Source organism: Rhinopithecus bieti, unplaced genomic scaffold (genome assembly GCF_001698545.2).
Source record: "Rhinopithecus bieti isolate Rb0 unplaced genomic scaffold, ASM169854v2 scaffold_68778, whole genome shotgun sequence".
NCBI lineage: Eukaryota > Metazoa > Chordata > Mammalia > Primates > Cercopithecidae > Rhinopithecus > Rhinopithecus bieti.
Window position 1 is genome coordinate 1,676,092 of NW_016827519.1, and position 12,187 is coordinate 1,688,278.

The 12,187-nt window shown below is 50.7% G+C and overlaps 1 protein-coding gene across 1 annotated transcript in view; it reads left to right on the plus strand.

Annotated features, from left to right (window-relative positions):
* The window catches only part of CCDC88C (coiled-coil and HOOK domain protein 88C), a 148,817-nt gene that overhangs the window by 17,234 nt on the left and 119,396 nt on the right, over positions 1-12,187 (plus strand).

A 12,187-nucleotide genomic window follows, 5' to 3' on the forward strand; every position in this document is an offset into this window, starting at 1 on the left:
AAAAAAAAAAAAAAAAAAAAAAAAAAAATATATATATATATATATATATACACACATACATATACATATATATATTCTTACTATGGATTAGGAAATAGAAGGAAAGTTAAATTCACCTATTATCTCAACACCTAGGGATACCACTGCCAGCATTTTGGTACTTGTGCTTGCTTTGTGTGTGTGCGTGTGTGTGTGTTTCTAAAGTATGGCTCGTATCATTATACTGTTTGTAACCTGCCTTTTCTTCATTTACCATGCAGTGAGCAAGCTTTTCCCCACCATTAAATACTCCTTCATAATATGAATTTTGGTGTCTGTAACATTTTATCATGTCGATGTGACTCCTATCATTGTCTCAGAATTAGAAACCATGCCACTGTGAACATACTTGGTACATAAGTCATTCAACACATGTTCTTATTTCCTTAGCACGGAGTTCCTAGGTCAAACGACATGAATACTTTGAGAAGTTTTGCTACTTGTTGCCAAAATAGCCGTATGTATAGGTTTTTTTCCTTTTCTTTGGTCAATTGCCCATTTGTGTTCTTCACCCTTTGTGATTGCGTTTGTTAAAATGCAGCTATTTTAACAAATTGCTATTGCATGCTGAAGATTCTCGAGTCCCTGCCAGGCCAGCAAGGTCCTGAGGTTGTGTTTGTGATGTCTGGGTGGACTTCGTTTGTGTTGAAGGATCTTGAGTGCTTTTTGGGGATCTCTCAAGCAGGACTCCCTGAGGGAGTCGTAGGGGCATTAGAGAACAAGGCAGCCATTAGGGGCAGGGCCTGGCTGTGGCTGGGGATCCAGCCCAGGCCTGGGCTCCGTCCCCACATCGGCAGCGGGAGCTTTTGTGGACCTGACCATCCAGAGGTCACAGTCAGCTTCCGTGTGAAGGTTTGCAGTCCGTTCAGAATTCAAGAGCGAACCCTCCAGACTGCTGGGAGGTGTGCCTGAGGAGGGCAGTGGTCTGCGGGGCGGGGGAGGGGGGCCCTCATCCTCATCCTCATCCCATCCCCCATTCCCTAGCTAGAACTTGTATAGTAGAATAAGGAAATGCAGGATGTGGAAGCTCTGGTGGCCCAGAGGTGGGTGGGACTTGCCAGGTTACCGGCTCTTACTCTTTCTGTTTCTCTTTCTTCTCCTCTCCATGCCCGAGATGCTCACGTTTTGTGGGGTGGGAGAGTGGCCAGGTCAATCAGCTGCAATAACACCTGTGTACGCAGGACACGGAATATGGCCAGACACAGGCCCGGGGAGCAGGGATCCTGGAGAGCTTTCTCAGGGGAGATGTCTGCCTGCGGCTGGCAGGTTGACTGGCAGGGAGGTGCTGTCCGCTGGGAAGAGCAGCACCTGCAGAACTTTGGAGACATAAAACAGCCCGAAGGTTGGGGCATCTCTTGGGGGATATGGGGGTGAGGCTGCAGGCTGTGCTTAGGTGCTCAGGAACTTGTACTTTTTTTTTTTTTTTGAGATGGAGTCTCACTCTGTCACCCAGGCTGGAGTGCAGTGGCGCGATCTCGGCTCACTGCAACCTCCGCCTCCTGGGTTCAAGTGATTCTCCCACCTCAGCCTCCTGAGTAGCTGTGATTACAGGCACCTGCCATCATGCCCGGCAAATTTTTTGTATTCTTAGTAGAGATGGGGTTTCACTGTGTTGGCCAGGCTGGTCTTGAACTCCTGACCTCAGGTGATCCACCCACCTCAGCCTCCCAAAGTGCTGGATTACAGGTGTGAGCCACCGAGCCTGGCCTAGGAACCTGAACTTCTAAAAGAGAAAGCTTAGGAAAGAAAACTCCTGCTCCTGTTTGGAGAATGCACAGGTGTTGGGAGGGGTTGGCAGGTCGCGGGGCCCTGGACTGAGGCCACAGCAGCAGAGAGAAGGATGAGCTCTAGGAGATTCCATGGGGATCCAGCCCAGATGTGGGAATCTAGGGGTGAGGGGTCCCTGGGTTCCTGATGTGACTTGGGGGTGGGTGTTGGTGCTGCTGTTTGGGTGAGCCTAGGGCTCTGGGTGAGGAGAAGTGGGCTCAGTGGGGAGCAAGCCAGCTTGTTGTCACTGGTGTCAGGCAGGTAGATCTGAGCGTTTCGGGCTAGGAATGCAGATGGAAGCCATGGGGACATTGGCTAGAGAGTCACAAGCAGGCGTGGGGGATGAGAATTGCCCACGGCCGAGGAGGTGGGAGCAGGCGCCAGGGTTAGGGTTGGGCAGAGCACATGGGACTCCCCAAGGTGACAGTGAGGAGTCCCCCAAGTGGGAGGATCAGAGGGAGAGTGGGCTGCAGAGAGGAGAACCCCTGAGGAGAGAGGGCACCAATACACAGGGCTGCCCGTGGCCCAGCAGACCACTCAGCTGTGGGCGGCTCAGTGCCCACCTGGAGCAAGCACCCTAGGAGAGCAGGAACGGCCGTCCGGGCCCAAGAAAGTCTTGCTGTGCAGCAGACCTGCGTGCCCTCAGGGCTGCAGGCTGGTGGTGGAGGCTTCCTGATCAGCCAGACCAGAGGGCTGCAGTTCTCAGGGCCACTAGAATCCCCTTTTCCACACTTAACAAAAGGCGTGTACTCCCAGCCTGTTGTGCTCACTGCCTTGCTGGCTCCTGCTGCTTGTATTTCTTTCAATTATTTATTTTACCTTTTTATTTATTTTTGAGACAGGGTCTCACTCTCTCACCGACGCTGGAGTGCAGTGGTGCGACCATAGCTCATTGTAACCTCAAACTCCTGGGCTCAAGTGGTCCTCCGGCCCCAGTCTACCAAGTAGCTAGGAGTACAGGTGCACACCACTGTGCCCAGCTAATTCTTTTTGAATTTTTTGTAGAGATGGGGTCTCACTGTGCTGGCCAGGCTACTCAAACTCCTGGGCTCAAGCAGTCCTCCTGCCTTGGCCTCCCAAGGTGTTGGGGTTACAGGCGTGAACCCCACATGCCAGCCAGTGTTGGTGTTACAAGCTCAGTGGTTCAGCTGTTGGCCAGGGGTGGAGCAAACGGGCTGAGGACTTGGTGATGTGCTGAACGCCCAAACCTCTTGAGAGGCAGGTTTGGTTTCTGTAAGCTGTTAGAGTGCCAGTTGGACTTGTTTTCCTTTCTTTTCTCTCCTTTTTGTTGTCAGAAGAAATGCTGTCCAGGCATATCAGATAGCAGCGAGGAACTGTGGGACTCAGATCTGTGCCCATATCAAAAGACTGAGAGATGAATGGGAGGGAGCTTAACCTTTACTGAGTGCCCTTGCTGGGGACTTCAGAACCTCGTCGTATTTCACTGTTACTTCGGTATTATAAAGAAGAAATTACTGTCTCCATTCTACAGATTAGGAAACCAGGGCTCATGGAGCAAGATCAGGAAACAGCCTCAGAAAGCTGCAGGGTTTCTTCATCACTGGCTGCTTGGAGAAGCTTCTTTCTAAAAGCCAGGCTTTCTAGAATCATGTAGGGAGGTAACTTGCTGCAGGTGGACCTGCTGCCCTGTAAAGGCTGGCAGGGCCAGTCAGGATCTGCACCCGCAGTGGGGCGGGTGGTGCTGCATGTGGTGTGCCCCCAGCTGGGAGTGTGGGCTCCCGTGATAACCAGGCTTCACACCAGCCTGGAGCCCCGAGGAAGGGACTGGGTTGCTTCAGGCACCTCTGAAACTTCCGGGGTTGGGCGGAGGGTGGAACAGGGAGCAGCTGGCCTCCGACTTCACCCTTCACCCCAGAGTGGCAGGAAGCAGAGATTCAGGGCTAATTGCGGGGGTTGCGGAGGGCGAAAGGTGGGTTTGATGTAATTAGCAGAGTTGGAGTTCAGCCGGGGCAAGGAGATGGAGAGAAAGTGTATGTGTGTGTGAGTGTGTGTAAGTGTGTGTGTGTACACAGTCTTTCTGTTCTCTGAGGGTTCTTTCTCTAGGACTTGAGTCAAGACCTTGATTTGCTGGGGCTTCCCGCCTATCCCGGGAGTGGCCACCCTGTCCTCTGCCTTTGCAGGAAGGAGGTTTGGCTCAGGAGTCTTGCTTTTGCTCCTGGTGTTGGGGGTGTCACCCAGGCCCCTTGACTGACCCCTTGCCTGGGCCTGTTGGGCATAGCACCGAGCCGAGATTCTCAGAACGTGCAGCCTCAAAGGGTCTGCTCAGAGCCCTTCCCACTTCCTGACTTTGACACATTGGGACGTCCCCCAGGTCCCTCTCCCTCCCCAATGGTGTTTGTTCCAGAATCATGTTTCTGATACAGGTTATCTTACCATGTGAAGTATTGACTTTTTCACCGTTTGCTCAAGTTTTTTTCTTTCTTTCTTCTTTTTTTGGAGATAGGGTCTTGCTCTGTGTAAGCCAGGCTGGAGTGCAGTGGTGCGATCACGGCTCATTGCAGCCTCGACCTTGATCTGCAATCCTCCTGCTTCAGCCCCCAGAGTAGCTGGGACTACAAGCATGCACCACCACTTCTGGCTAATTTATGTTTCTGATTTTTTGTAGACATGGAGTCTCCCTGTGTTGCCCAGGCTGGTCTCGAACTCCTGAAGTTGTTTCTTTCTTTTTTTTTTTTTTTTTTTTTTTTGAGACGGAGTCTCGCTCTGTCACCCATCCTGGAGTGCTGTGGCCGGATCTCAGCTCACTGCAAGCTCCGCCTCCCGGGTTCACGCCATTCTCCTGTCTCAGCCTCCCGGGTAGTTGGGACTACAGGCGCCGCCACGTCGCCCGGCTAGTTTTTTGTAGTTTTAGTAGAGACGGGGTTTCACCGTGTTAGCCAGGATGGTCTCGATCTCCTGACCTCGTGATCCGCCCGTCTCGGCCTCCCAAAGTGCTGGGATTACAGGCTTGAGCCACCGCGCCCGGCCTCTGAAGTTGTTTCTTAATTCATGGCCATTTATTTACAGAGCCGTGTGTTTATGAGCCCATCTTGGGAGCACAAAGTAAGCAACAAAGCTTCTGGGAGTGGAAGCTGAGTGATCCCCTGATCAGAGGACAAGGAGTCTGAATTTGTGCTTCCAGAAAAATTATGTCTGAAACGATGAATGTTAAGCTTGCAGAAGCCAAGAGTGAGCGGTGTTGGTGTTCCCGGTGCTTGTCGGGCTCATTCTTAGTTAGGTCTCGTTCAGTTCTGATTTAAAGCAGCGCTTGTGGGTGATGAGTGTTGTAGGATTCGAGTGATGCGAGCGTGAATGAAGGTTGGAAACACAGCTTACTTTATGGTCATACCCTAAACGCCAGAGTGGGAGGAAGTGGCAGGAGGGACCAGTTCCTTTTGTGACAGAAAGGAGAGGAATGGATTTCTCAAGTTGTTAAAAAGAAAAAACAGAGGTTTCTCCTTTGCCTTGGGTTTGGTGTTAAATGCCAGGATCAGCATGTTTGATGTTCTCACTGGTTTGTCAGAAGGAGTTTCTGAAGAAGAACTTGCCCAGGCAGGCTCTGCCTCTCCATGAAGCCGGCTGCGTGGCTCCCCTCCAGGGCTCATAACAGTTTTTGTTATTCAGCTGTTCTTTTGGGAATGGCAGAGATTCTCTTCTGCTTCGCCTTTTATGCAGGGCCCCTTGGTCCTTCGCGATAGAATTGTTGCGATATAATTGTAGCCTTATTTTTCTAGTAACAAGAGGAATGTTGAAGGAAAGAGGATGAGGAAGTGCTGGTCTTAAATTGGTGGTTTCAGCCAGGACTGTAGAAGTTGAAGGGGCCACACTCTGTACCCCCAGTTCTGAGTTGGTGGTGGTTAGTGGGGAGGCAGAGGTTTCAGATAAAGAGTCAAGGCTGCCAGGTTCCACTGCGAGGGTTCTGTTGGTTTGGGATTGGGTTTCGGGGAGGTTAAGGGTTGAGGGGTGGTATTCTACACGTAGGGGCGTTCTGTAGGGGAAGAGATGGGCACACTGCAGCTCCAGGGAGAAGCCTCGTATTGCTTCCTTTAGCTGCAGCTGGGCAAGCCTGGCCTGGGGTCTGGTGGCCTGGGGAGGGAGCAGGCAGGTTTGCCTTCTTGGCTGGGGGACGAGGTGGTTAGCCACTGCTTGGTGGAAGTGGGTGAGCCAGCTTTGTGAGGTGACTTCTTTGGTTACCTGAAGGCCAGGAAAGTGAAGCCAGAGAACAAGGTGGGATGGGAGGTGGGAAGGCAGGAATGATGAGGGCTCTGCCACTGTGTCAGCTTGGGTCCCTGAACTCTTTCCCTGGTCCACAAGCTTGTGTTCGCTGTTCCCAGCAGTGTGACTTAGGGTGCGTCGGTCCAACCTCACCTGTGGAGCAGGGGTAAAAATGACCTTATAGGTGGTTGTGAGGCTCAAATGAGGTCACGAAATGTTTCCTGAGTCAGTGAATAATAACAGTGACAGCTCTGGGTCCCAGCCTGACTCTGCAGGGGACGCACTTGTTCACCTGTATTCTGCAGGCAGAGGGGGCAGTTACTTGCAGATAGGGGACTTGGGAGGCAGGAGACACAAATTCAAATAGAAATGGAAAAACAACCATGAGCCTCACCATCCTTAGAGGCACAAGGTCGAATGGCGGGTTCCTTTGAGCGCATCCCTCAGATTTGTGGCCTTGGGTAAGTTACTTCATCTCTGAGAGTCTTCCTTGTTTGAAAAGTGGAGATATTAATAGTGCCAGCCTGGGAGGGTTGTAGGAGGGGTTCTATGAGGGCCTTGTACTCAGGGGACACGTGGGTGGGAGGGGAGGATGCCCACCCCTCTGGCAGAGGGGTGGCGGGCAGGCCTCCCACTCTAAGCCCCCTCCCCTGGCCGCTCTGCATTCATCTGTCACTGAGCAGATTATCCAAGGAGCCCTCCCGGAGTAATGCGCTCTGATTCATTTGGATTAGTCTCACGCATGTGCACGTGTGCCTGTCTCTAGCCCTGCACGTTTTTCTCCTGTATGATCGTTTTATTTTAAGCTGAGTGACTTACACATATTATCTCATCAAAGGAAGCCTCACGATTTTATCCCTCACCAGCAATAGAATTCCTTAAAAGCAGGCACTCAATCTTTTTGTTTGTCTGTCACCGCACCAGCATGGAAATGTATCTGCCGTCAGTCAGCATGTGTTAATGACAAGATACATAATGATAGAGGCCACCATTCAGTGGAGTAAATAATTCAGAGAATAAGTCATTACAATCAGGGAACATGGTGTCGCACCAGGCCTGGACTGGGAGTCCTGTCTCTAGGTTAAAATGACCCTGCAAAGGCCCCCGCACCTGCTGCCCTTTCTAGACTGTTGAGTAATTAGAGGATGGGGCCTGTCTTGTTCCTCTGTGTCCCTGACACATGGCAGGGACCCAGGCCCTGACTGTTTAGGGGGTAAACGGGGGTAAACCGGTATGGAGGTGCGGTGCAGTGAGGGGGCTGGGCTGGAGCTTAGGGCTCCCCTACTATTTTCACACAGACCTGTAGGCTTTTCATGTGGTGTTTGCTTTGTTGATGGAAATGCCATATGTCAGGTACCCGGAGGGAGGCTCAGTCCCTGAGGGGTGGAAATTAAATTGATTGTTTTCAACTTTGTCTAGCCAGCTTGGCTCCCCTGAGCGTTCTAAGGTTTAGGCTGAATGACTTTAAAATTTTAAGACTAAAATATTTGCCTCCTTTCCAAACCTTAATAACCAAACAGGCTCACCTTCCTGCCCAGCAAGTCAGATTTACATGCCTTTAAAGTGTGGGATTGTGGCTAAGGGACAGAAACTCCCGAGCAGTTTGGCACTTTTTGTGCTCAGTCTGTCTTCTGGCACCCTGTTTTTGGGGTGAGAATTTGTGGCATTATGGAGTAGAGCTTACAAAGTTGATTTCTTTTCTTATATTTCTTTTCTTATATTTTCTTTTTCTTTTTTTGAGACGGAGTCTCGCTCTATCGCCCAGGCTGGAGTGCAGTGGCGTGATCTCGGCTCACTGCAACCTCCGCCTCCCGGGTTCAAGCAATTCTCCTGCCTCAGCCTCCGAAGTAGCTGAAATTACAGGCATGGGCTGCCATGCCCGGCTAATTTTGTATTTTTTAATAGAGATGGGGTTTCACCATGTTGGTCAGGCTGGGAAGTTGAATATTTCAGATGGAAATGGACTAAGTTGCAGAGGCGAGTATCCCATGCTTACATGCCAGAAGAAAGAAGCGGTGGTGGTTTCCGAGAACTCTGGGCTATTTTGCTAACCACCTGGGGCAGTTAATCCAAAACAGGTTGTCCAGACCTTCAGAGGAAGCCAGATGGGGGCTGCGGTGTGGGCCATCGGGAAGGCACTTCTGTCTGCGCCCCTTCTCCTACCTTACCCTTGTGTCTTCCTTCGGGAGGTAGAATTCGCTCAGGTTGCATCTACCTCATCTGCCCCTCTGCCTGCAGGGCTTGGGGGTTAGGAGGTGTGGGGGGGCTCCCATCCTACTTACAGGCAGAACAGCTGGCACCTGGATCTGTCATCTCCCAGCTCAGCCTCTCCCAGGGCGGCTCCTCTTGTCCTCCAGGCCCACCCTGACACTGGTGTGACCTGGGGCAAGTGGCCCAACCCCTCCTAGCCTGTTCCTCCTTTGTCAGATGGGGGTGATGACTGCACTCCCCTCCCTGGGTTGCAGCGATTCCGAGAGAGCCAGTGAGCGACTGGTGCCTGGGAAATGCCCAGCCCGGTGCCCATGGGCCGTTTCAAGGAGCGGGCTCTGTTACTGTCTCTCCCTCTCCTGCTCCCTCACACGTCCTGCCCTTGCAGTTTCTCCTGCCCCAACACCTTTCCTTTTTCCCTATGTGAGGCCTTGAAGACTCTCTGGAATTTAATTTCATTATTGCCGTCATCACACCCCTGGCCCTGACTTGTTTTCTCTGTGTCCCACCCCACATTGCAGACTCATTCAGGGTGGGGACTCCGGCAGCCTCTGCCTCTCCCAGGAAACGCAGTGAGGGGGCTCAGTGAGAGTGAGGGGTGCAGTGACAGTGAGGGCCGCAGTGAGAGTGAGGGGCCGCCCTTGCTGGGCTCCCTGGTGCTCCCTCCAAGAACTCCAAAGGGCCAGGTCCTCGGCTGGGCTGGGCTCTAAAATGTTCCTCCTTTTATGCATCGCTGGTATGGAAACCCTGGGTCATTATCGGCTCTGGGTTTAAAAGATGAGGCAAATTGATTTCTAAAGCCAAAGCCACTTTGACAAGCCTTTTGATCTCATTCCTTTTGAACAGAAAGGAATTGGAAATGTGACCCACTGAAGCCTCTTTCTTTTCTCTTTCCCCTTGAAAAAGTTCTCCTCCTCTAGTCCTAATTGAGGTGTCGTTCCGGGCTCTGGGTGGTTGAAGCCAGCCCCTCGGAGCTCCGTGTCCACTGACTCCCACCTCTAGGTTTCCTGGGGAGGGATCTGTTGTTGTTGTTGTTTTGTGTTTTGTTTTGTGTTGTTTTGGCAGGGTTGGGGGTGGCATGTGATAGGAAAGGGTGATCTGAAGCCAGAGTTTATAGAACATGTTAAGTTCTGGGTCTGTTTGAACTCCTCCTAGGTACAGGCTCAGGAAGGGAGAGCTGGAACCACTGGAGGTGGCCGTGTTCATGGGAACGGGGTCAGTGGGAGCAGCTGTCATGGTGGCCCTGGGGGCTGCTACCCTGGGGGCCACAGAGGCACCAGAGGGTCAGGAAGAGCCAAATGGAGCCTGGGAGTGAACTCGTCAAGTGACTTTGAGATCCAAGTGTATGTTCAGATTTAGCTGGAAAGAGTTTAGAAAGTAGCTGGATTGCGTTACTGCGCGACAAAGCAAGACTCCGTCTGCAAAATAAAAGAAAGTAGCTGGAAAGCAGACTTTCAGCTCCAGAGTAGAGTAAAACTTTTAAAAACAAGAAAAAGGAATATAGTACACTCAGGAACATGTAACTTCTGGTCTTTTAGGAAGTTGACTTGTTTTAGAAATCTTCTGACTTTTTTTTTTTTTTCTTTTTGAGACAGAGTCTTGCTCTGTCATCCAGGCTGGAGTACAGTGGCATGATCTCAGCTCACCACAGCCTCTGCCTCCTGGGATCAAGCGATTCTCCTGCCTCAGCCTCCAGAGTAGCTGGGATTGGGATTACAGGCACCCGCCACCACGCCCAGCTAATTTTTGTATTTTTAGTAGAGACAGGGTTTCACCATGTTGGCCAGGCTGGTCTCAAACTCCTGACCTCAAGTGATCTGCCCGCCTCAGCCTCCCAAAGTGCTGGGATTACAAGTGTGAGCCACTGTTCCCGGCCTACTTCTGACTTTTAAAAAGCAAGCAACACAGGGAGTTATTTGTGGAAGGGGTACAGAATTTCAGTTCTGCAAGATGAGAAGAGTTCTAGAAATGGATGGTGGGGATGGTTGTACAACAGCATAAATGTATTTAATGCCGCTGAACTATACACTTAAAACTTACCGTTTTAAGCTTTTTTATTTTCTTTTTTAGGTTATGCATATTTTACCACAATTAAAACCGGGCACCCAGTGGGGTTTTTTTGTTTGTTTGTTTTTTGTTTTTTCTTTAGGAAGAGAGTTTGTACTGTGAGGATGATGGTTCTGCATTCCCTGGGTCCAGCATGAGGCTCAGCACACAGGTGCCAGTGAATGGGCAAGCTCCTCAGGCTTCTAGAACATTCTGGTTTGTGGCTGCCATTGTGTTAAGTGCTTGGTGTTGAAGGCAGTTGGTGTCGGGACTGATGCTAAGAATCCTTACTTCCTTCCCATTTCAGTCTTCACCTTCACTAGGTGGCATTTATTCCCATCTCAAAGATGAGGAGACGGAAGTTCAGAGAAACCAAGGACCCTGGGAACCTTGTCCCAGAGCCCAAGACCTTGAAATAAGGAAGCAGCGAGCCTGAGGACCGAATCCACGTTCTTCCTTTCCAGAGACTGCTGTCCTCTGCTCTCTTTCTGATAGGTGGTGGGAGACCAAGTAAAGGAAGTGTAGGGTGTTTCCACCCCATTCTCTGGGCTTTGGAACGTGGTGTTTGGGTTTTTTTCCTTTGTAACTCCCTTAGGCTCTGGGAATCCTGTAATAGAGTGGGTCCAGCCACTGGCTTTTCGCATGTGTACCTGGAAGGTGACTTTGGTATGGTCACTGACCACTGGGAGGATGCAGTGGGCTGGCCATGGACTTTGCCTCCTGGTGACCCACAGCACTGACTTGGAATAGTTAGTCAGCAAACCCAGAGGCTGGACGGATGAGGTCTCTGTGGCAGCCTGTGTGTCACCGCCCCAGTGTTCTCTGTGATGGGAGGCTTTAATGAACAGAAGTGCCTCTGAGATGCCAGCTTGGTTTTTCTTCATTTAGCACAGAGCACGGGGTATGCTTTTGGTGTTGCACTGGGCGAGAAGAGTCCCCACCCTCTCTAGTCTGATAACGAGATGGAGATGCCAAAAGCATAAATTAAGCAGATGGAGGGTTTCTGTGAAACATATGGCTATGTGCCAGACACTGTGCTCAAATCTGTGTCAAGGAACAGAATCGGAAATCTACTAAGAATGTGTGTGATCGTCATCATAAGGGGTTTGGAACCCCAGCCCAGCCCTGAAAGTAGCAACTTGCTGTCCCACTGAGGACTTGAGCAGGACTTGTCAGCATTTCTTATATTTTCTCTCTTTTAAATCCTTTTCTTTTCTTTTTTAAGAAAAGCTTTTCTCTTTTTTTCTTTCTTTTGTTCTTTTCTTTTTTCTTTTCTTTTCTTTTTTTTTTTTTTTGTATTTTTTAAAATAGAGCCAGGGTCTTGCTATGTTGTCCAGGCTAGTCTCAAACTCCTGGGCTCAAGTAATCCTCCTGCCTTGGCCTCCCAAAGTGCTGGGATTACAGGTGTGAGCCACCACGCCCAGCCAAAAACCTTTTTTCACTTGGAGTCAGCATAGGGCTTTTTCCACATCAAAGCAATTCCTCTTAAGTGCCAGCAGCCAAGGTACTCCTGTTGATGATGGATAGTCCTAGGATAGCAAGGCTTTTTAGAAGCTCACGCTTAAATCAAGCAGGACTAAACTGTCAGACACAGAAGCATCCCTTTCTACTTCAGACCTTTAGCGTCAGTGACCTTGACTTTGAACTTGGAATCACATCTTCAAGAGCAGTTGTTGCCTTTCCCCTGGGAAAGCCGGGAAGGCCAGGAGGAGGATGGAGCAGAGGTCAGGGCCCACGACCCTCTCTTCTCTTTTAACGTTTGAATTCGGAGGAAGCCTGGATGGAGCCATTTTCCCTCCTCACCGTACCTGTCCCTCCCTGGTTTGTAAACTACCCCGACTCCACTTGACCAGTAGCTGCTGAGGCCGTAAGGGCCAGGCAGGCCTTCAGATGAACTAATTGGCTCCTCATT